At 37.1% G+C, this 26,302-nt stretch overlaps 1 protein-coding gene and 1 non-coding gene across 16 annotated transcripts in view; one reads left to right on the top strand and one right to left on the bottom strand.

Moving 5' to 3' along the window:
- DLG2 (discs large MAGUK scaffold protein 2) overlaps nucleotides 1–26,302 on the bottom strand; it is a 2,072,859-nt gene that overhangs the window by 1,342,567 nt on the left and 703,990 nt on the right. The gene's annotated exons all lie outside the window — the stretch shown is intronic.
- LOC128776299 (U6 spliceosomal RNA) lies at nucleotides 3,858–3,960 on the top strand. The gene has a single exon (XR_008421380.1). It is a non-coding gene; the product is annotated as a U6 spliceosomal RNA (small nuclear RNA).

A 26,302-nucleotide genomic window follows, 5' to 3' on the forward strand; every position in this document is an offset into this window, starting at 1 on the left:
TAAGTTGAGCTCTAAGTATGGAGAGTATATAATCCTTCCTCAGTTGTAACATTTCTATATGAGAGGTCAAAGATTTCCTAAAGAGAATGGAGAAAGGATAACTCACTCTTGGTCAGAAATTTTGTCATCTTCAGTCAAGCTATAGCATCCCTGCTCTTTTCCATAAATTTTCCAAAGGTATGTTGAGGTCCATTGAACAACACCTGGACTTTGGGCTCCTTAACCATCTTTCTAAAAAGAACAATTTTAACAATTTTAAGAATGAGTTAACTGGGCCTCATTTTAGTAAACTTATTAGATAAACTCACAAGCAAGGGATGACCAATGGTATAATGATAGTCCACAAAACATGGAGCTGGATATTATCATTACCTGAATACCAAAGATACCACCCTTCACCTTAAAGACCTTATACATAAAGGTCAAAGAAAGTGTCAAAGCAGAAATAAAAACGTGGAGGTAAAACCCTAGAGAAAACTAAACCCTGGCACCTTCTGTCATTTTTCCTAGGAACAAGAGCCCTGATGAAGATTTTTGGTTTCAGTAACCCAACCCTCACTGCCAGGTTTCTTAGTCTGTTTGCTAAAATTATTGTTGTGGCATCAAACAGAAGAAACCATCTATGAAAACAAAGGACTCTAGGAAAGGATACCTTTTTGTGATGAGGTTTTATTTAAAAAATTTAGACCAAGATAGAAGTCTTATCTTTTGTAAGGAAGTACACTAATTGTATATTTCATACAAATGTCATTTAACATATTGTTTTTTATATGCCAAACACTGTGTTGGGGACTGGAAATAGAACAGTGTTGAAAAATAAAACCTGTCTCTGGCCTCACCAAGCTTAAAATTCAATAGAGAAGACGAAGACAAAGACAAAAGTACAAAGATGCTGAGAATGTATAAAAGGGAACCCTAACTAGTTTGTGGCTACTCAAGTGTATTAGCTCAGGCTGCCAAAACTAAATAATATAGAATAGGTGGCTTACACAATAGGAATTTATTTTTTCACAATTCTGTAGGCTGCAAGCTGAAGATCAGGGTGTCAGTAGTATTGGTTTCTGGGTAATTTCTCGCTGCCTGACTTGTAGACAGCTGCCTTCTTGCTGTGTCTTCACATGGCAGAGAGAAAAACAGATACAGAGAGGGAGATGGGCAGAGAAACAGAACACTCTCTGCTATCTCTCTTATATAGGACTTAACTCCATCATGAGGGCCTTATTCTTATAATCTTATCTAGACATAATTACCTCTCAAAGGCCCTGTCTCCAACTACCATCACACTGGGTGTTAGGGCTTCAACATATGAATTTTAGGGGGACACAATTCAATCCACAGCATCAAGGATGTCCTCATTTGAAGCTGTCTGAATTAAGGTGACAACAGAATAGAAGTAGAAAATCCTTAGAGTATTCCAAATAAAGGAAGAAGCATGTACAGATTCTAATATGGGAAGGAACTTGATACATTTAGGGAACCAGAAAGGAAGAGCAGTGAGGCTGTAATACAGGGAGGGAAAGAAAGACTGGTATGAGACAAGGCTGGCAAGAGGTGATTGCCCACCATTTTTGTGGCTCTCATTAAAAGAATATGCAGATCTTTAAAAAATGAAATGCTATCAACAAATTTTAAGCAGGGACAAATTTAATAGGATCTGTCTCTCAATCTCACTGTGGCTTCTATTTGCAATATGGATTGGAATGGGAAAAGAATGATACGGTGAGACCAATTAGCTGTTCACGTGAAAGATGATCATAATGGCTTGAATTATGCTGATAGCAGAGATGGAGCAAAAGGATACATTCAGAAATATTTAGGAGGTCAGCTTACCCTATACGTGAAAGGTAATGAGAGAGAATGAAAATAAATCAGGGTATCTGGCTTGACCAAATGTCAAAGGAGGGGGAGGAACAATCCCTGGCATGGACGAAGTACAGGGTATATTCTAGAGATGGAGAACACTAGAAAAGAAGTAGATTTATCAAGCAGAAAATAATAGAATGAGTTTTACATTTTTTGGTTTGATACTCCTATAAGGCATCAAAGTGAAGTTGCTGACAAGACAACTGGATATATAGGTGAGCAGTTTCAAATAGAGGTTTTGGTAGAAAATGTAAATTTGGGGTAGTTAATAAACAATAACTGATATAATGGAAGTAAGATCACCTTGGGAAAGAATATAGAGGGAGAGTGCTGAGGACATCACTTCGAAGGAAAATATAGCACATGATCAAATGGAACACAAAGGACTCTAGGGCTTTGAACCCAATGTGAATACTTTAGCTTGTAGATGGGGAGGGCAACGCCACTAATAAGTTTTTTAACATTATGCCTTCCTTTCTCTTACCAAGCAGCCCCATGTTACCTTCAATTCTCTAATTCTTTGTCCTTTTGTGTGTGTGGGGGGGGGCGCCATTATTGTCTATCATCATCAGTCAGGTATGCAGTATCTGCCTCCTTTCATCTTGTTCAGTGAAAGCAAAAGTTGTAATTCCCTCTCCTTTCCACTTGCAATTCACCAGTTCTTCTTGACATTTTCCAAAAGTCCACCTTCCAAATAAAGTTCCTGATCATTAGAGAAGCAACTTACCCAACAATACATAGCTAATATAAGTAGCTCTCTGTAACAAGCTACCAGCTCATTATGTTGGCTAATAAATAAAATCTATCCAGTCATCATGGAAACCAAAAATCATTTCTAAAGGGAAAAATCTAACAAATGAACTACGGTAAATATTTTCTGTAATGAATTGGATGTAGACCCTGAAAATTGTTTCTCCACTGACTTCCTAACTGTTGAAGGTTGGGTTCACCATGCCAAAGCCTGCTTATTTTTCCCTCAATAACACAGCAATGACTAGAATGCCAGGTCATCTAGAGACTGGAGAAACCTCAGTGTATAGGTTTGAGGCTAGATCGTGTTTGTAAAATAGGAATTGCTAGCTCTTCTCCAGTCAGCACGAATATGAAGCTTCCCACAAGTAAGAGTAAACTCTCTACAAAACTACAGTTGTGAAATGGTTGTGCTCCTCTGGACTGTGTATCTCCTTTCTCTAGCTTCTTAGCAGAAGCTTCTCTGCACCTCTCAGTCACCACCAAAGTGACTATTAGTCAACCAACAAAGACAGTCATGTGCCATTAGCAAAAACACATTACTCCTTTAACCTACTGCTTTACAGACAGCATGAGATGTCTAGTTCAACTGGAAGCTTAAAAATAACCAAATATTGGGGAGCTTGGGTGGCTCAGGCGGTTAAGCATCAGATTCTTGATTTCGGCTCAGGTCATGATCTCACGATTCATGAATTTGAGCCCCAAATCGGCTCTACACTCACAGTGTGAAGCCTGCTTGGTATTCTGTCTCTCCTTGTCTGTCCCTCCCCCGCTCATGCTCTCTGTTTCTCTCTCTCTCAAAATAAATTACCTTTAAAAAAATCACCAAGTATTTACTGATTGCCAAAACAAAAAAAGAAAACATCCCAAGGAAATACATGACACTTTGGACTATTAAGAAGCATAAACTAACTCTTGATTTCTAGAAAATAGTAACTTATTGATGGCTCAAGACAATTATCTATCACAAGACAATAGGTTAGAAGGCCAATTAAGCTTATGCATTTAAGATAGGGTGGTTAGTGAGAGCTCTTGGAGAAGTGATTTCATGTGTGGTATTTGTGTTCTAATGACTAAGATGTCAAGAGGCAGGGTGAAGGGAGACATACAGGTCAATCTGATTAGTTAAGGACAATGTGGTTTTGCAATTATGGATAGCAGGAACTAGGTATGTGTGTTTGAAGCAAAAGTATTGGGTTATAGGGCTGGAGGTTCCATTGTCAGTATCATTTATTGACAATCCTGTGCTCACTTCAGCAGCACATATACTAAAATTCGAATGATACAGAGCATATCAGCATGGCCCCTATGCAAGAATAGCACACCAATTATTTATTGACAATCTCTACAATACCATAGCCATGCTTTTTGAACATATTTTGTATGTTACCTACCAAAAAAATGGGGCAACCACTGCCCATTTATTACAAAGTATTAATTTCAGAATACATTTTGGTTCAAATACAAATAGGTTCAAAATATATTTCAATACATTTCAATCCAAGCATGAATGATATAAAGCTCCTTCTAATCCTATCTTTCCTGTAGCAGTGAATTCCGGTACTCAAATGGCAAAAAAAAAAAAAAAAAAAAAAGTCTAGCATAATTTATACTAACAGATGTTTCCAGAAAAAATCCACATCAGTGAAAGCCTAGGAAAATAACCAACTTCAAAAGCTTTTAACAAGCAAGCTGAAAATAAGAAAAGTACTATGAAGTGATTTTTTTTAAAGAACAATCATACTATGAATCACTTGGGACAAAGATAATACAGTAGTCATAGTAGATGAAAATGAATGGAGAGGAAACAGCTCACCAGAGAGAAAGCAAGTACTTACTAGAGGAAAGACATCACTATAAAGCTGCACACAGAGAACCCCAAGCCTGACTAAGGAAATAAGCAGGAAAAAGTAAGCAGAAGGCAGAAATGGTTCACCCCTGCTTCTAAGACAAAAACAGACTCCAGTGGAACAGAGAGGTCACTCAAAGCATCAATCACTTCCAACTGGGAATACCTATTGAAACAAGCAGACAGTAAAGTGCCCAGCCATCCTGGTGACTTATTTCAGAACACTTCTTCCTAGGTCAGTCTGCCATCTTCCCAGCAAATTAAAGGACACATGAGTAATTTTAGGGCCACAAACAACCTCAGACATGGTTGCTTTATCCTGAATTTTTGGAAAGGTATATTTCCACCATTCCAGTTTTCATAAATGTAACGTTATTAAAATTTAAGTGTGTTGCCTTGCAGACATTTATCATAAATGATGATTTATTAAATGGTATAATATAGACCCTGTTTTCTATATAATAAGAACTCTACAACATCCCTTTATTTTAAAGCAAACTATCTAAGAAACTGAGGTCATGGGCATAGTTAAATGTTTTAGCCCTTTTCCCACAGTACTCAAGAGTGTTCAGAATGCTTGATACTTTGGCATTAGTTGACTCTGAGGAGTGTACACATGAAAATTTAGTTTGGCCCAAATTCTTCCAGTAATCTCTATCTCTAGACTTGCAGTATGAAATAATTAAGAAAATGAACCATTAACTTATTCATCTCTTCAATAAGCATTTATTGAGCACCTACTATTAGGCAAGGCCCATTTCTAGACACTAGAGATACAGAGATAAAAATCTAATGGAGCTTACATTTGGTGGGCCAGATGTAATTATAAATAACAGTATGAGGAATGTGAGAACACATCAAAAAATAAAACTGCAGCATATTGCAACCAACTGAAGTATATAATTTGCCATCGTATCTTCAAACTATCCTAGGAGTGTTAGGGCTTAAGTAAGTTGGGGACAACAAAAATTAGAAAGTGCCTGCTGATCAGACCTGGAGAATGTGCCAAATGTGACCTTTGCCTTGACATTTGCAAAGTTTCCTATTATCTTATCCTGACAATAGGTTAAGAGTCTTGGTTTTGAAAACATTCCAAGATGTAACTTTAAAAACTCAAATAAAATAACTTGTTATTCACTCCCAAGACTTTTAGCACTTCATTTTAAAAAATCCAATGGAGAGATTAAAAGGAAATAGTTCAATTTTTTTTTCCCAGAAATTGCTATGCCAAATCATTTCTGGAGATAATTACAGACATGATTTCAGATATTTGGCATGACACATTGTTTCAGTAAAAATCTAGATAATAGGGTGTAATAATGATAGGTTTGCAATAGTTTTAAGTCAGATTTGCTTATATCATAACCTTCTAATTAATTTTTTGAAATATTGATCTGGAACTCTATTAAAGTAGATATAAACCTTATCAAAAACCTTATTTTTATTTTATGAAATGGATAAAAATTGAGTAGGTTTTTTTGGTTTATCTTTTTAACCTAAAACGAAATAAGACTTTCCACATGTAGATCAGAAGATGGCAATAAACTCAAGTATTTAATTAACTGACAGAGGTAAATTTGGTTGCTACTTCTGTCAATTTCTGGTCTCTACCTCTCCCATCCTCCATGGTTCAGGACTTTTCTTCTTCACAGCCACATGTTTTGGGGACTCATCTCTCAGGTGCCCATCTTCAAAGTCAGGGTGCCCAAAGTGAGGAACAAATCCTTTTTGCTCAAGGAGAAGCTCCAGGTTTTGAGTTCTTTCCCGATTGTAGGTCACCACACCAGGGGTGAGGTTTATGGTGAGACTGTGTCTCAGCCTTTCCTATCTACTTCTATATGGTTTCCTTCTCATGTGCCTGATATGAAGGGGCTGCTTCACTAGTTTTTTTTCAGTTTGGTTTTTTTTCCCCCCAAAGCAAATTGTTCCATATATAGCTATAGATTTGGTGTTTGTAGGAGGAAAGTAGTTCTGGATCTTCCTACACCATTATCTTGGACCAGAACCTTGAAATTGATCAAACTTTACTTTTTACATTCTTTCCTGCTATTCTTGGAATCATCACTTGGACACTTTATTGCCATTCCTCTTCATCTCCTGCAAGTGATTTGATCCTTTATGAAAAGATAAAACAGTTGTCTCATCAGTCAGGAATCTTTTCCGTATGTCCTTTTTTCTTTCTTTCTTTTTCTTTTTTTTTTTTTTTTTGAGAGAGCAAGAGAGAAAGAGCAAGAGGGGAGGGGCAGACAGAGGGAGACACAGGATCTGAAATAGGCCCCAAGCTCTGAGCTGACAGCACAGAGATGGATGAGGGGCTCGAACCCACAAACCGTGAGATCATGACCTGAGTCAAAGTTGGATGCTGAACCAAGTGAGCCACCCAGGCATCCCTGTCCTTTATATAAACATTGCATTCTTAAGCACCTTAGTCAACATTTATATCCTGTAACATCAGTCAGCATTGATGTTTCACTTTCTCTTCTCTTTGGAGGCATTTTAACAGCAATAAAAAATGATTGTAACATTCATTTTCCTTTTCTTTGCCTAGTGAGTTTTCGCTTTTGTAGCTGGAGACATCTGGGCAAACAAGTATCTACCAACCTGCCTAAAGCTTCTCAGTGTCAGCTTCCCAACATAAGGGAATAGGGTAAATGAAGACAAACACATTTGTGAAATTTCTCTTTGTGCAATACTCCTCCCCTCTCAGGATGAAGCCAAATGAGGAAGAGAACAGCCCAATCACTGATGAAGACCTGAAGCATACTGTAAGAATCCAGGATTAATAACCAGTCTCAAAGTCAAGAGCCAGCTTAGTCAACCCAAAACTGGGGTGCTAATTCCAGAGGCCCAGTGTTTGTTAATGGGGGTGCTACTGACATTCTGGGCAGACAGCTGTGCATGTTGTCACATATCTTGCTGGGTACTTAGCATCCCTGGCCTCCTCCCACTAAATGCCAGTAGCATTGTCCAGTCATTACAACAAAAATGTGACCAAACATTTCTATCAGGTGCCCAGGCGGATGGCACTGCCACCAGGTATGAACCTCAGTGTGAGGTCGACTGTGATAGGTGATAAGGATGCCTGGTGGAGACGTCAGAAAAGCCAATGGTGAGAATAATAAGCATAGGGAGATAGCACACACACTGAAGGGCATTCCTCTGATAGCTTGTAATGCTATCCTGCCTGTGAATTGCCCTAAATGGTATCTAGGATCACTGAAAGTTTCCAAAACAGGGGACATACCCCATCTTTTCTTTTTTTTTTTTTTTTAATTTTTTTTTCAACGTTTTTTAATTTATTTTTGGGACAGAGAGAGACAGAGCATGAACGGGGGAGGGGCAGAGAGAGAGGGAGACACAGAATCGGAAAGAGGCTCCAGGCTCCAAGCTGTCAGCCCAGAGCCTGACGCGGGGCTCGAACTCACGGACCGCGAGATCGTGACCTGGCTGAAGTCGGACTCTTAACCGACTGCGCCACCCAGGCGCCCCCCCATCTTTTCTTTTTAAATGTCTTCAAAATAGATATTTTACATTTCCCTATTAATTGATACGCGGCTCTTGTTTTCAGATTTGAGTTGCCTTTATAGGATGCTGGTTGCTTTACATAATTTCTCATTGATCCAAAGGAATTGGAGCAACCTGTGAAATTAAAGGATATGTTTACCACTCTAATCCTAAAGTCCTTCAACAGTAACATTCTCCTTCCTTAAGGACACCTCCAAATGACACTAGAAATGAAGGAGGTGTCAGTACCAAACTTCCTGAAGCAAATATACAGCATGATCTTAAAGCATGACACCTCCAAGCACTAGGAAAACAGCTTCTTATGGGGAAGGGGCTTGTGACTGCAATCACAAGAAAAGCAGAAAGGGAAAAAAAAGTGCCTGTGGAGCATGTCTGCTCCCTTCTACAATCAGGGAGTTAGGTTTTTTTTTTTTCTTCCTACAAGTCAGAAAGTGACAAGACATGAGAACTAACACGAGGGTGAATAAGAAGGTTAAGAAAAGGCACTGCCATGGTTATTTGTGATAAGTAGGGAGAGGAATCGGAGGAGTGTGGAAAGACAGCACCTGAGGACTCCGCAGCCCAGGAGACAGAAATGCCTGCTCATTCCTCTTTTCAGTGGCTCTGAATGATTTGAGATTGATCTTTGAAATATGCAGTCTTATTGTTTGAGATGTTTTTAGTAAATTATATTCATCTTGATTCCCTTACAAACAATGATAGGGGGACAGAGGTACATTCTGTGTGCCTGGACTTGCCCTTTCTGGGCACTGGAATCTTGATTGGTTTATTTAACTCAAGTCCTTCTTAAGATCACAAAAAATGTCGTGGAGGATGAAATCCACACTCCTAAAGAAGAAATATATACAGAACTTTTAAAGAGTACTTACTGTTAACAGATAAGCCAGCATTCTTCTATTTCTCCTCACTGATTACTAATGATGAAGTCCTATCCTTAACCTACACGGGTGTGGTTGGAGCAAAAATTCTAGCAGTCCAAATTTTTGACCCCAATTATCAGTGCCAGGATGTTCACCTCTTACTTCAAACAACTTATTTAAATCATAGTCTGACTCAAAATGACGTTTATTTGAGTGAATGAGCTCTTACCAGATTTCTTCTGCAGGCCTTGTTTCTTTCATTACCCTGAGCAGAATCTAAGTAGCAATGGAGTGATGCTAAAATGTTCTGTGTCTGGGTCTGCATTCACTCTGTAGAATCTGTGCTCTGTGGCATTTTAAGTTCTCGTGGCAGGAAATTGTAAATTGTGCAGAAACATAGGTACCCTGAGACTTCTTGTGGCAAAACATTATGCATTAGCCTGGTGCCTGTAAGCCCGAAGAGGATTGTTTAACCACTTCATTACAAGTATAGTATTCAGAACAATGGCACATACAGGAGTCTAAGCCATTTACACGTATGATACCTGTATTTTATAGTGGGTTCCCCCCCCCCAAATCAAAACACAAGCTAGGATAAACACTCACTTCCTCACTTATCAAATAAAGAGTTCCATTGCTATAGACAATTGTTGGAGAAAAAAATTCAAATGGCCTCATAATCTGGTATTAAAGAGTTACCTTAGTCAAGCATTTTCTGGTTAATATTGAACCATTTTATCTTTAGGCTATTAAATCTTAAAGTTATTGACTTGTCTGAAGTGGGAAAGAAAACTTTATGGTCTCTAGGCAATCATTAAATTCTCATTTATAAATAGAAGGTAAAAAAGTGGTGATATGATCATGGATTGAATAAAGATAATTTTATAATTTATTTTTCAGTTTAAGTTTAAGAATCCTCAGTGCTATTTAAGCATTTAAGCTTTGAAATCCTAAGGAAATTCAGAGGCGCCAGGGAGGCTCAGTCAGTTAATCATCTGAATCTTGATTTGAGCTCAGGTCATAAGTTCACAGTTCATGAGTTCCAGCCCTGCATCAGCTCTAGACTGACAGTGCTGAGCCTGCTTGGGATTCTCTTCTTCCTTCTCTTTCTGCCCCTCCCCTGTGCACTCTCTCTCTCTCAAATAAACAAAGAAAAAGAAAAAAATGAAGTACTAAGGAAACTCAAAATCACTGTCAGCAATGGGTAGCCATTTAATGTAACCCTGACCAACAAACTTTTGACTGAATACACACACACACCCACACACACACACACACACACACACACACTGCATTCATTTTCAGTAACACTTTTTAAATTACTCAAAACAAGGTAGATGATGTGAGTACTGCCTTAAGGTTTTATTCTGATCCTAACCACCATTATTCATTGTTTCCATTAACAAATCTAGATGGTGAAACAGAAAGCAGAGACATTAACCTCACAGAGACCAGTACTCTAGCTAATGTTGGTTGCTTACTAGAGGGAAAATATTTTATCTTAAATGACTTGGAAAAGTTTTCCAAGTATTCAAATAACAATTTAATGAGCCAGATTTCTGTAAGCATCTAATGATTTTATAGCAGGTACAAAGGAAGAAACATTAAGAAGACAATCTAGAATAATATTTAACGCCATGGACATCAGAGTCAAATGAAAGGACTTTAATTCTTGGCTCTGCATATTACTGGCTCTATGAGGTTGGGAAAATTGCTTAGTTCTTTAAAACCTCAGTATCCCTATCTATAAAAAGAAGATAAAAATACCCATCTCAGAGGATGATTATGTAGCCCAGCGTCTGGCACATATTAAGTATTCATGACCTGTAGCTCCTCTTATTAGCAGTGAAAACTACCACCACCATTCCATCAATCCTTTTGGGATACAATGTTCTAGGGAAGTATTTAAAGCTCCACTGGCCAGAAGGACTAAATAGATTTTCAAGTCATTACCAGAGAGAAAACTTAAGCAGTGACAGAATGATTCAATGATATTCAACAGATTCAAGAAAAGACACTCCAGTTGGACATTCAATTAAAGAAATGTCACACATTTTAACTGAGTGTCTACTATTCACTATTCACATTTGCTTCTGGAGATTTAAAGACCAGTAAAGCAGGGAATTCTTGCATGGAGTGAACAGTCTGGATAGAAAGCTAAACTCCCCAAGCCTTCTGGGGGCCTACATGTTTATAATAAAGAAAAAATATGCACCCACTCTTTGTCGAAATTCAAGAAGAAACAAAAATATCTTTTCATTTTCTGTCATGTATTTTCTACCAACCTATTATGGCTAGTAAATGTGAAGGAAAAAGAAGGAAAGTAGCTAGAAGTTATTTTATTTTTAACAAGTTTATTTATTTAGAGAGAGAGAAGGAGGGGAAGCGCACACACGGGAGAGGCAGAGACAGAAAGGGAGAGGGAGAATCCCAAGCAGGCTCCATACTGTCAGTGCAGAGACTGATTCAGGACTTGAACTCATTAAAGTGAGATCATGACCTGAGCCGAAACCAAGAGTAGGACACTTAACTGACAGAGCCACCCAGGTGCCCGAAAAGTTATTTTTGTTAAAGGGAAATTCTAGAACCTGTGTCTGTCTTGGAAAACACAGCAAACATGTGTTGGTGCCACAGTCAGAAATTATTTGGATGGACCACAGCCACAATTCATGAGATTATGTATATTTGTATTTTCTCTGTATAATATTGGAATGTATCTAAAAATAGTGTTAACATGAAGGAGCCAAGTCATTTCATTTGCCAAGTATTTGTCATCACCTTAATGGAGCAGTTGACTTGGTTGGCTACCAGTAACGTCCAGAGGTAGAAACACACCGTTCAGGACAGTATAATAAAGAATGTTTAATGGAATATATTTATGACCAGTAGTCTTCACATGCAACCTTTTCAAATACAATCAAATAACTAATGCAAAACATCAAGCATGTTAAAGTATACTTTTGGATTAAGCATTAAGTACAGTTTATATGAAATCAAAGTTTTCAAAAATATTCATCTTTAGGATATCTCAAGTTTCCAGGAGGTACAGAAGCTCAGATTCTCACTCATATCTCAATAAAGTTAAATGCTTCCAAGAATGCTACTAAAATGAAGAGACTAAATCTCCAGTAAGGAAGAGGAGTTATGTAGACTCTAAATCATGAACTTTTCCTTTTCCATTTATTTTCAGTTATACAATGTCCGATTCATATTTTAGGTTCTGCTGTGCAAGAGATACGGAGCACCTTTAAAAAGACACTGAAAAGCACCATCTGTTCATATTGAAGAAAAAAATTAACTTCTTAATCATAAAAATTGCTCTCTAAAGAAGTACACTGGAAACATCCGGATGTGGGGTTATAATTAAAAACAAAGCAAAACAGCCTCCCTTAAAAGAAGTGAAATGCTTAATTCAAACTTACTGGATAGTTGATAATGAAAGTGAAAATGCTGGCATCTATAGATATTGTAAAGTCTTGGGATTTGAATTTTATCACTGACCATCTGGTTATATTCATACTTAGAGAACAATCTTTAAATGGCAAAAAATTCATCAAAAGTCTAAAAGGAGTTTATTACCACTGGGATGTCTCTATTAATTCTATATCCCTTCTGATGTAGATTATTTAAGTTTCAACTTGTGACGTTATAAGGTTTGGGGCTTAAAATTGAGTCTAGTCCAGCCCACTTAATCAGGATCAAGAGATAGTCATTAAATAAGTTTTTTTGTTAAGTCAGGGTCATGATAATAATTTACCAAATACCATTCTTTGATCACTACATTTGGAAAAACTGGTCTTACAGTTAAATTACTTGCTCATGGTCATGTTTCTAGAAATCAGTCGAGTAGTAATTCAAATCCAGGTCAACCTGCCTCCACACCCTATGTTTTTCACTATAGTAGATTGTCCCCCTAGGGTTAAAATTAAAGGGACTTGTTTGTCTCTCTCAATTTCCTTAGCATGACCACTACATCTGATATAACTAGCATTCACAATTATCCAGCATTTAATTAATTCAAATCTCCTCATATCAATCCATTAACCTGAAAGGCCATCCCTGGGTGTTGAAAGTTTCTCTGAAATAGTATCAATAAACACAACAATGAACCATTAGCTCACTCACGTATTTCTGTTTTTCTTTCCTTTTTTCCTCCCCTAATGATAGCGCACCCCAGGCTGATTATTAAACAAGGATGTTACTTGTACACATATTTTGCTATTGTTTAACCTCTTTTACATTTCCAGGAGATGAGGCTTGTTTCATCTTAGCTTCCATCCCGCATCTCCATCTCAATCTCTAAGAAAGATCATTAGCCATCCTCTCCCTCCTTCACTCTTTCCAGGAACATCAACTAATCCTGACTGGCTCTGCTTTCATCTAAATCCTTCTGTCCTGTGTTCAACAGGGAGGCAGAACTGGTAACTAACATGCATGTGTCATCCAGAGCTCCAGTTCTGATCCACTGGTCAAGCTCGTCTTGACTATAGCTGAAAAGCTTCTGAGGTGTATCTGGGTGAGTGAGACAACTAAATTTTATTGTCTTCATGGAAGAGGGAAGACCGGTAATACATACGTCTTTATGTCCTCAGCTCAAGGCATCAAAAGTCTCAATTCAAATTCAAGAGTTCTCAGGGGCCACTTGGGTGGCTCAGTCAGTCAAGCATCTGACTCTTGATTTCTGCTCAGGTCATGATCTTATGGTTTGTGAGATCGAGCCCCTTATTGGGTTCTGCATGGACAGCATGGACCCTGCATGGGATTATCTCTCTCCCTCCCTCCCTCTCTCTCTGCCCTTCCCCCACTTGTACTCATTAACTCTCTCAAAATAAGTAAACATTTTAAAACAATTCTCAGGAGTAAACAACAGGACACATTAAAGTTCCATATTCAAATCACAAATGTTTATATAGATATATTTCATGGGGTCTAACTACTATAGCTTATTACTGATAATGGTACAAAAAAAAAAAAAAAAAGACACTGATCTTAATCTCCGTAGTAACTTAAAAAGGAGAATACAATAATGCTATGGAGTCTAAGTGGCAGGCAGTGGCCAAGAGAACAAATGCTGTCAGGATACATTAGATGGCAACATACCGAACTATGGAATTCTGTCAAGAGAGCTACGGAACTCTGAAGGCTGGAGAAACATTAACTGGTAATATGATAATTACCCAATATTATACAAAATAGACATTCCTGTAGACAAGAAAAAAATGGGGACAACAGAAATCAGATTTTGGTCAGAATAACCCCACCACTGACACTGTTGGAACATAACAAGGCCAATAGGGGATAATATAGTAATGACAGTATCTCATATTCCTTAGTGCTGAACATGTGATAGGCACTATGCGATCTAATTTTTTACAATGACTCCATAATTTCAGAATTATTATCTTTTTAGAGAGGACAAAAGTGAAGCTTTGAAAGGTTAAATAACTTGCTAAGGACATGCTACTGGTAAACCCTAAAGGCAAGACTGGAATATTATGAACAGCGATCTTCCAAAGCAAAACACTTATTGTTAGCCATCATGTTAAGGGTGCTCAAGAATGGCATGTGTAGCTACCTCCTCTGTTTTGATTCATCCGTACCTGACTTGGGATTGATCCCAATACTTACACCAGACTCCTGCTTACCAAACGATAAAACAGAAGGAAGCAAACTATTTCGCCTACCTCAGGCAATAGATTCTAATCTGACCCTCCATCTACCATTGTACCATGGGATATTTTATCTCAGTTTTCTCAGAGCTACAAGGATAGTAAAATGAACAATAGTACATAGGACAAAGACCCAAGATAGAGCCTAATGCACCTGGGTTTAAATCCTAGATTTACCACTTACTAATGATATGACATTGGGGGGAATTCTTTAATGTCTCTGAACTTACAAAGTGTAGATAATGATTTCTCTATGGAATGGCTACGCAGGTTAAAGAGAAAAAAAAGTCAGTTGCCCAGTACAGTATCTGGCACATAGCCCAGGCCCATAATCGCTCATCTATAGTTCTTACAACCAAATGTGCAAATCAAAGCATATATGAGGTTTTTAGGAAGGTAAAAGATGCATACACCATGCTTAACACCCCAGTAAAGTCTGAGATGGTAGCCCATGAGGAAGAGTTTTGTCATAAAATATATGGATATTCTCATAGTAGAGGGACTAGAGACCTTGAGTAAATAGCTACTTGTTTTTTTAGTCCAAGTTTTCTTGCCAAACTAGTCTGCTGAAAACTTATGAAACCTTTTTTTTTATTTTCTAGGTAAATAAGACAAAATGTTAACAATTAATGTATATAATTTAAGGGTATACAGGATTGATTTAGCTATTCTTGCTGTTTTTCTAAGCTCCTTTGTTTAATTAAGTAAAAAGAAAACTTTATTTTCAGTCATTTTTGGATATTGGATACGTGGTTAAGATACTATGTAAGAGTTAACTGGTAGTTTCCCTGATCCCAAAAAGTTCAAAAGGCACAAGTTACTTCTTGGGTATCAGGCAAATAACTGTACTGTAGAGTGGTCAGGTCCTCCAGGATACTGCATTTTGGGATGCTGTTTAGTCATAGCTTCGTCAGCATCAGAATTTGAATAAGAAAGTCACGCAGACAATTCTGTAGCAATCTGACATATGCTTTCTTCCCAGAGGGGACATCACAGACTTTGTTTACCTCCCTCTCCCCAGACCAACATTTTCCCCCAAGTCCTGAATATGCCTGAGAAGACTTGTCATTATGTTTTTCCTGCTCTGAGTCTAGACTCCTCCCCACACCTACCACACTGAAGCCATTGGCAGGAAGAGCCAATGACAGCCCCATCTCGACAGATCATGCCCAACAGTTTCACAGCAAGCCCACAGGGGCTTTACTGAAGATCTGTCCCAAAGCTGTCTGTCTTTTCCATCTGGACTGCAGACTGAGCTGAAGACACGGGCATGTTTCAGGGCAGGAAACATGCTGGACTTCAGAGGCCAGCGTGCATAGAGCATCTAGCCATCCTTGCAAAAACTCAGCACATGTCACACTGGGGGGCAGAACAGCGGGTGCACTGTCTGGAGGTCTCCTCCTGGATTGCTGGTTGCCTAGCAACAAGATCCTGCCTCTCTCCAACTTCAATTCTTAGGGCTTTGGCTTAGTCACTTGTGAAACCCAGACTTTTTCTTACCATTCCTCACCCAGGTTCCCAGAAAATGCAGGTGCTTCAAAGTTCTGTATATTGTGGTTATTTTAGCTGTGTGGTGACAGCATGTATCTTGGATTTCCTTTTGGCATCCTAGCTGTAAGTTTTCACACACCAGCACTTCCCTAGAAGTTTTAAATATACTATACTATAAATATATTAAAGTAATATACACTGTTGGTTTTCATTTTGAACATATGTACATATCAGTAGAAGACTGAAGTTTATACCAGAAAATAAAGTAACAGCAGCATTCTCTTCATGGTAGGAATGTGGTAATTTAAAAACACAGACAAGCAAATAACAAAACACCTATAAAATGTGCCCTAATTTTATAATAAGGAGAAATATTAACATGATATGTATTAGGAGTATTACCATCATTCAACATTCAAAAGGTACACACAGTAACAAAGGAACAAATACATGCACATATACACATGACACAATTTTAACTCTATACATGAGGATAAAAATGGAAGGAAAATATCAATGTTTAATTAGAATGAAGAGAATTATCTCTCATTCTGTAGGTTTTTTTTTTTAATTTTTAATGTTTATTTTTGAGAGAGACAGAAGGAGCATGAGTGGGGGTGGGGCAGAGAGAGAGGGGGAGACACAATTCTAAGCAGGCTCCAGACTGAGCTGTTAGCACACAACCTGACACTCACAAACCTGGGGATCGTTACCTGAGCAGAAGTCGAACACTGAACAGACTGAGCCACCCTAGGAGCCCGTGTAATTTTATTTTTAAAATAGTATTAATGAAAAACAACATAGTGTTGACTATTTACAGCCATATATTTAGAACTGAAAATTATCTCTATCCTGCTAATAAGGATCAGGTGGGCAGATTTCAATAGCAAAAAAATGAATGTTTTTGAACCCAGAGCTTATCAATCATCCCTCCATTCATTCACTCAAAAACCATGTGTATGTATCTACTTGGTGTTAGATACATGAAAAACATTGTGGATACAGATCTAAAGCAATCAGTCCCTACCCTCAAGTAGGTCAGATGGTCTTAAAAGTCATACGGAGAGAGAAAATAGAAAGCATCACTTATTACAGTATCTGTCAAACCAGGTTATGTGGTATCTCCTATGGATCTTGGAATTCTCTACATTTCTTAAGTTTTTATTTGTATAATAATATATTTAATTAAATAAGATTTGGGGGATCATCTTAATGGCACTCTATAACTAAGTAGTAACAATGACTCCAGGGTCTACATTAATGCTTGTGATTATAATTGCACAGTACTTATTATTTAATTGTCATGATTAATGAGTAATGCATATAAATATAAATGCTTTGTTCCTGCCTTGTAGAAGCCATTTGGTACATGGGATATTTAACAGTAATATGAATATTGACCAACAGCCAGAGAATTGAGTCATCGTAGGATATGTGGTAAGGTACGGTCATGCCAAACACAAAAGCTGTCATAATTTTATCTATGTTGGGAGTAGAGACTCAGTTTCAGCAAAATGCCATTCCTTCCTAGTAAATCAATATTAATATTCATTTCATCCCACTAGAATGCACCTCTATGGGGAAAGGGGATTTATCAGTCTTAATCACTGCTATGTCCCCAGTGCCTGGCTCATAATAAATGCCTACTAAATAGGTGCTGAATGAATGAAGTACTTTTAGTTTATATTTGTTTTCTAATTTTTAATAGCTGAATACAAGTTATACCTTTTTTATGCTGATGTGTTCAAACTGTCTACAATGAAAATAATACCAGTGACTTATGCCAACTTTCCCTTAAGAGATCTAAATGTTTAAAGCGTGTTGCCAGTACTTTAAAACTACAGGATTAATCTTAATTCCCCCTCTGTAATGTCACTTTCTTGCATCTTCCCCCTCCACTTTTGGTTCCCACCAATTTCAGGTTCACAATTCCCATGTGCCTTAGTGCACTCACACCTTCCCTGTACCTGCCAACCCTAGCTCCTTTACCCATCCCACCATCTATAACCTAAGGTGAAAAAATAAGAGAAAGAGAAACAGGACAATAAAGTAGGTTTTTCAGTGCCTGAAAAACACTAAAGTGAAGAAGATAGATTCTGGAGTCACACAGACCAGGATACAAACCCTAAATTCACGATTTATGTACTATCTTTCAGAACTTGAATGGGCCAGTTTAAACAATTTTAATATTAATTCTTCTTACCAATAAAATGTTGAATTGTTTGGCACAAAACTTGGCCACAGGTATTGCTCCTGATCACCTGCTTTAAAATGCCTCACTGTCAGGGGTGCCTGGGTGGCTCAGTTGGTTAAGCATCTGACTTTGGATCAGGTCATGATCTCACAGTCAGGGAGTTTAAGCCCCACATTAGGCTCTGTACTGACAGCTCAGAGCCTGGAGCCTGCTTTGGATTCTGTTTCCCTCTCTCCTCCACTCCCGAGCTCACGCTCTGTTCTGTCTCTCAAAAATGAATAAATGTTAAAATTGTTTTTAATGCCTCACTTGGCCCTCCTCTGGCAGAAACTCCTCCCCATGTGGAATTTTTGAGATTAAGGGCATGTATCTACCTGGAGGCCAAGCACTTCCCACCAAGAACTGGACCTGAACCCCCAGTCCAAATTGTTTCATTTCTAGACCCTAGTTAGGTCCCTAATCCTTATTCTGATGGTAGATCAGCCCATTGGTATATGTACCCCTAATTTGATGAGTGAATTTAGATGGTGAGGCTTATAAGAATGCACTGGAATATCTATAAACTTAAGGGTGAGTCTTGAGCCAGTGCTGGATAAAGCTGGTGGGATTGGGTGGGGGGTAAGTGGGGTATTGGCCCAGGGTCTCAGGTCCCTTCTTCATTATCTCCTTAAGGCTAGGGATTCTGAAGAGTCTGAAAATTCCCTAAGTCTCACCTTGAACCTGGTCTTTCATGTTCATTTTGAAAGGTTATGTGTTGAAGTAGGAACACTAAGCATATTCACTAACAGTTTGTTAACTTGACTTAGGACTTTTAAGTATTTAGTACATGGCCTGCATTTGTACTTTTGCTTCAAGTTCTACAAATGGTATGGATAGAACTGCCTAGGACACAATCACTGTGTGCAAGTAGATGCTATTATAATGATCACCTCACAAGGTGATGTCATGACCAGTAAGTTTTTGTTGGAAACTGTTAGTTTAGAACACTGTCCTAGGCACATTTGGGCAACACAGAGAAATAAAAGGAACACCCTAGGCTTCTGGGTGTTTATGACCTCATTGATTATTATACATCACACACAAAAGAAATTTAAGAGTAACTTCCAAAGTGTCTAGAATTTTATGAAACCAATTTTCTGTGAGGCTTATAGAACACATTCTCAATTGAATTATAGTCACTGGGATTCTATAAATCTATGTATGCAATACCATCCTTTCTCTGCCTGATTAAATTTTCCCATCTTTCTAAGGCTCTCAAGCCTGGCCTCCTGGGTAAAGCTTCTTGACTGCTCTCATTCACCCTCTGTTGCTCTTCTCTAAACCCTGGTATAGTCAAGGTCATCAACAAAACTCTGGCTTCTAATTATTCTTTAACTGTTTCATGGTAATTGGTCTGTGTTCCTATGGAGACAGATTTACAGAGGCAGAAATCTGGTCTTGAATTTCACTTAACTATTTTTCTCTACATTTCCCCTTCCTTCACATTGTTGTAAGAATTGATCAGTCACTCTGCTATTCTCAACAGCTACTGACACCTCTTGAAGACTGAGTTCCCCGCCTTAGCTATGCCACTCTAGTTCTACTGTCTTCAGTAAGACAGAGAGCTCCATAGGGCAATGACTGCCTCATTCATTCTTGAGCACCATGTAAACAGAACAGTGTCCAGCAAATAATGGGTACTCAATAAAGAACAATGTGGTATATGGAAAGTGCACAGGCTTTCAAGTCAGAAAGATAAAGCTATATTTGAATATTGGTTCCACTGTAAGTTATAGGGCTTTGGACAAGTTATTTAAACCTTCTTATCTAAAAGTTAAATCTAATATTTAAATAAATAAACTTAAATATAGAGTTAACCAAATAAATTTGAATATTTATATCTAAATTTGTATTCAATATATAAATTTATATGTAATAAAACTATACAACTATATATGTAATAACCATATATAACTATACATAATTATATATAACTATATAGCTTTATGTCGTTACACATAATATATATTATATAAGGAATATGTATTTTTAGAAGTTGGAAAAGACAAGAGAAGTAGGGAAGACCTAACGAAACCAGTGATACAATTTGAAAAAAAAAAATAGTTAGCTATTGAACATATGCTAGAGGGCCACAAGTATGATTCAAAACATCTTAGTTTATGACTGGAGAAAGACACAATCAGTGACCTGATTCACCGTGACCTTATTATTTTTAAAAAGACCGAGAAGATCAAGGCCAACTACTCAGGAATTAAATGAGGCCACATAAGTATTTCTTTCCTAGGTTCTCATAAAGATAAATATAGTGATAGCACATAACAGTAGACAAGCCAATGATTTCCTATCTGTCTTTTACCATACTGACTTAGAGCATCGTTCCACACTATGCATCAATAAAGCAGTTTTGGGGGTCAGTGGGACACACCAGTGCTGGAGTGAGAGGCAAGTAAATTTTCAATATTCTGTGCGAAGTTCTGTGGGGTTTTAAGACCATCTTCCAAAATCACCATTTCTCTCAGCCAAACTTTAAATAGTTACTGAGTATTGGTTAATCTGAAATTATAGTTTGAGATAAGTATTTTGAGTTCATGTGTCAAGGACAAAGGTATGTATTTTAGTAGTCAGCTGAGAATATGGAGTAACTAGTGTCTTAGGAAGTCTGAGAAGTCAATATGTACAGAACCTGGAAATACATATAAGCAGAGCATCTGTCATTTACAAAACTTTAAACAAATATTAAAAATTTTTGAGTATCTTTAATGGATACATTGTAGACATTCAATATATTTTTATTAATTTATTGACTGTTCAGTTAGGAGTAAACACTGGAAACAATGAAATTAAGAGTTAGGACACCTGGATGGCTCAGCTGGTAAAGTGTTTGACTGTTGATTTTGGTTCAGGTCATGTTCTCATGGTTGCGAGATCAAGCCCTGTGTTGGGCTCTGAGCTGGATGTGGAGGTACTTCCTCTCTTTCTGCCCCTCCCCCACTCACACATGTGCATGCATGCTCTGTCTCAAAAAATAAAATAAGAAACTGAGAGACTGAGTTGAATTTTTTGTGAAAATATAGGAAGTGAAATATTGACACACCAAATTATTTAAACATTACCTTTCATAAACACTTTAGACATTCTATTCTGAATTCAGAAGATATGATCTGTAATATATTGTATCACCAAGAAATTATCCAACAGTATCCAGGTTCTGCAACAAGTGTAGGATCCCCCAAAATTGTTCCACATATGGAGATGAAGATGGAGAATTTAGCCAATTACCTAGATGTTTCTAAATAATTAAATGGTTGTTAAAGACATCAGTAGATATTTTTCCTTCCACGATTTCCTGCTATAGTAGACATGGACCTAAGTTTGTCCAGTAAGAATTTTGTCACCAAGGCATACATCTTTGATGGATATTTGTGGTAAAAGATATCCTTTCTCCCAATCTAATGTGCAGAAGGAAACATGGAGCCCTGTTAAGCTCAGGAAGTACTCTTGTTTTGCTACAAAACCCAGCCTGATTATAAACTTCTAGGAAGCCAGAGGCTGGGAAATCATTGAGAAATAGAGGAAAAACCTTAATGGCATTATAAAATCTCAATCAGTTCATGTTCCAAGCCTTTTCTACATTTAGACTTTTTAGTTACACAAGTTGATAAATTTCCTTTATCATTTGAAAAAATGAAAAAAATCTCCAGTATAATGCCATGTCTTCATTAACAGAACATCTGGGAAAAAAATCTAATCAATCTTTCATACAAGCTGTGATTCATTTAACAAAATTTTGAAGAATAATCGTAATAATACAACCTACCATTTATTGACTTCTCACCTTATGCCAGACAATGTTGTCAATTTTATTAAGAAATCTATCATGCAGGGGAGCTTGGGTGGCTCAGCCAATTAAGCATCGGACTTGATTCCAGCTCAGGTCATTGGTCATGAGATCCAGCCCTGAGTAGGGTTCTGTGCTGGGTGTGGCACCTACTCAAGGCTCCCTATCCTTCTCCTTCTGCCCCTTCCCAATTCATGCTTTCAAAATTTATATGTATATATTATTCATATAAAAATAGCATGAACACATACATACCTTATTTTAAAATTTTAAAATGAACCTCCATGTACCAATCAACCAGCTTAAGAAATCTATGATTTTCAGGGTCTCTGAAGCATCAGGTGAACCCACACAATTAAATCATACAACACCCCCAGAGTTGTGTTCATTATTCCTTTGTTTCTGTGTATTTATTACAGATGTGTAACCCTAAATAAAAGTATTTTTATTTTGCCTGCTTCTGAACTTCATGTCAGTAGAATCTTACTATGTAGTGTTTTACTCACTATTATTAAAATTCATCTGTGTTGCAGCCTCTATCGGGGGCTCTTTCATTTTCATTAGCATATACTATTCCATTGTATAAATAAGCCACGATGTGTAAACATGTTGGCTATTCCCAGTGTTTCCAATTATAAACAATGATGTTCTAAGCAATACAGTTAAACACGTTTATTGATTCAGTTATTCAAAGATCTTATGTTATTCAGTAGATAATTAATGAGCCTAGAAAGAGGGTATGCTCTTCTCCTTTACTCTCCTAGAACTAAAATAATCTTTATATTCTTCTTTTTCATCATCATGTATCCTGATATCTGGGAAACCTGATCACTTTTCCTAAGATCTTCTTAATCATGTATCCTACTAGAATGAATACTCTTCTACTGGAATGCTCATCATAGTATCTTCCAAGGATTTCCAGGAGAGAAGATTGGATTTTAACATGATATCCCTTAAAAGGGGAGTGAGGGGGAAAGACTACATAAAAGTTAGATGCTTATTTTTAAGGAAAAGTATCTACATCTCATTTACATCACCTTCCCCAATACTGAAGCCTTGGGAAGCAGGAGTGTAAGGTTTATAATATCATTAAAGTAAAGCATTTAAGATAATTCACACTGACTCGACATCTGTGTGAAAAATACTGCGTAAAATGGTCCAGAGATCATGTAGAACACATAATTTCTACCCCTGTGAAGTTTAATTGTTGGGAAAACATATGAACACATATGAAAAGGACTGAAGGCTATCTCCAAATTAACCCTACTTATCTATCCTCAAGACAGCAAACTTGAAATTTGAAAGTGGATCTTTACAATTCACTAACTCAAATCTTACTGTGAAAAATAAAGTTGACAACATTGGTTTCAGGTTGCAAAGATGTAAAAATACAAAGGGTCACTGCATATAATTAAAATACACTTTGTTTTACCCCATTTTTACATGACTAACTTTGTTGGGTAAGTATATAGTATTCAAATATAATTGAGAAGGCAGGGAAAGATAAATATCTAATCATCTGCAATAGTCCACTAAATTACTGAAAGGAGCTTTTTAAAACTTTTATCTTCATATTTTTGATTTGCTAATTTGTTTTCTTAGCCTCAAATATCAAATCTACCTAATCTCCAAAGCAATTTATAGACCATCCTCTTTCCTCTAGCTAATATCCTGTCAATCTCCTTCCCTATCTGCTTGAGAGCATTCAATTTCTTCTGGGCTGACTTTGTTAAACAATTCCATTTCTTCATAGAAAATGATCTCCTGTCCCATTCTTCCACTGAAAATACTCTTCGACATTACAAAACTCCTCATTGCCAAATTCATGATCATTTCTTAATTATCCCACTTGAGTTTTCTGGAGAATTTGACAATGTTGATTACCCTTTCCTGGAAATTCTCTTTGCATGGCTTTCATTCCCAGATATTAACAAATCCCCTTCCCCTTCCTGTGTTCTTTTCCATGGCCCTCTGTCTTCCTGGAATTTTTCTCACTCCACTCTGCCTTTTCTTCTAAGAGGTCTTTACCCATCTTCTAAGGCTCAACTACAATGTTACTCTTCTGTATGTTTCCCACCCTGCAAGGCTCAGACTGAATTTAGTCATTGGTTCTCTGTGTTTCTGAAGCACTTTGTGTATACATCTATTTTAGCTATTATTGTGTTGCATATTAACTCTTCATTCACAGTCTTCTCTACTCAACTGTAAAACCCCTTGAAAACTGCTATTGAGTTTTATTCATTTTTGTATCCCTAGCACTATTTCAGAAGCTACGTGGTGGGAACTCAAATGTTTTGTGAATGGGTAACTGCGTGAGTAATGAAGTATTGAAAGGAGGCACTAAAAATGGGCTTTAAACTTTAGCCAATAGAACTAACTAGTAGGTGATTTGATATTTGATAAAAGAATTTAATGAATAAAACTGATGCTACACTCAGAAAATATCAAAACCTATGAAAAATGTAAAAATGAATGTGGGATGGTTCTTCAAACACTAAGCCCCATCTAGTACCATGTTTCACCACTCTTTGATGAAATTACAATAGATCTGAGGAAGGTTTGCTGAAGGCAAAGTTTGATCTGCTATGGTTGACCTAAAGAAAATCTAATTGGGTAGCAAATGTTAAATCTGAGTCACAGCCTCAATTATTTCAACAATGTTGCCTCCTAGCTAGCCCACATGAGTAAATTAAAAGATAAAGTACTAAAATTGTAGCTAATCTCACTTGCATGTATCAATTACTGGGGCCCAAGGGACCCCACTGTGGAATACTGTTAACATAAAAATATACATAGGACCTTTTGCTTTCATAACTTCCCTTCTTCCCTCACCCCCAGCATCCCCTTCTGCCTTAAGAGAATTTCCAAAGTACCAATATTATTGGATTATGTAAGACATTATATCATGAAAATTTCAGTTTTTACATAAAGCTACACCATAATCTATTTTAATTTCCCTGGAAATGGTGGTAAGCAAAAGGGAAGCTGGGAACATCTTCATTGTTCAGAGGTACATTACACAAAGAATGAACTGTGTGTGCTACAAGGTAAAGCTATTCACTAGCTACTTCCTTCAAGCATCACCTTGGGAAAATAAACACTGGACCAGATTTTTCCAACGTTTAAACTGCTCTCTGGAAAGACATAGGCCCTTCTGGAAGCTTCAGTAATAGAGTGAGACCACTAGGGTACCATTTGGTAAAGTGCAGCTTCAGTGCACTCAATTGTACCCTAGTGGCCTGAAAGAGTTAATGCAGTGTCTTCTGGAACATGACTTAATTTCTTGGGAATTATTTCTAGGCTGAGAGAATCTGCCTTAGATCATTAAGAGTATTTTCTCTGATCTTTGACTTCTTACAATGGCTGATAATAAGAACTATTATGACCTATTTTGTAGAACTAATAGATTAAGTTAATGATTTATACATGTTATTAGAAGCAATATTGACCATATTACTGAAACCTTTTCTTCTCTGGCAATCAAGACACGTCAAAGTTCTCTTTCTCAAATCATTTTCATTATCAAATACATGGATATGAATTTAAGAATCTAAACTTACACATAAGGCCTAACTCAAACATCAAAACCACCTTTATTCTTGTCAATTAAATTAGGTGATATAGCCATCAATTCAACCTACAAATATTCTGTATCTAATTATGTGCTAAACTTCTCTTACAGGCACTGGGAATACAATGGAGTAAAAGAGGGCCTGTCTTCAAGATACTTTTACTCTAGTCTCCACTATAAAAGACAAATAACTAGAGAATTACATTCATCTACACAAGAAATACATTCTTCTATATATTTTAACAATTTGAAAATGTCCATTAGTCAACTATATTATTGAGATCATAAAGCTCAGTGGTTAAAAATATAAAGAAACCAATTATAGATGTAACACTGTATATATTCACAGTATTAAATTTGGTGGCTATTTTTGTAAAAAGAAACAACATTATGATCGTGCATAACTGGATCATGGAAGATAAAATGAAATGAATTTAGCTCTTCAATCCACTTTTCACACATTTAAAAATAATCTTGTGCAACAGAAATGAAAATCTTTTTCTTGGGAGTTTTCCTCTTTTATTATTTGTCTGGCTTCCTATCTATATGGGCTATTTAAGGTTTTAAATGTGATTTTATTTAAAACTCTTGATATCAAATGATCAACCTCAGGATTACTTTGCACTATACAGTATTCAAGGCCATTGTGGTTCATTATAAAAATGTATTATTATTCTGTAAAGCTTTTGATT

The sequence above is a fragment of the Panthera pardus genome, unplaced genomic scaffold (assembly GCF_024362965.1).
Source record: "Panthera pardus isolate Hobbes unplaced genomic scaffold, ASM2436296v1 HiC_scaffold_12, whole genome shotgun sequence".
Classification (NCBI taxonomy): domain Eukaryota; kingdom Metazoa; phylum Chordata; class Mammalia; order Carnivora; family Felidae; genus Panthera; species Panthera pardus.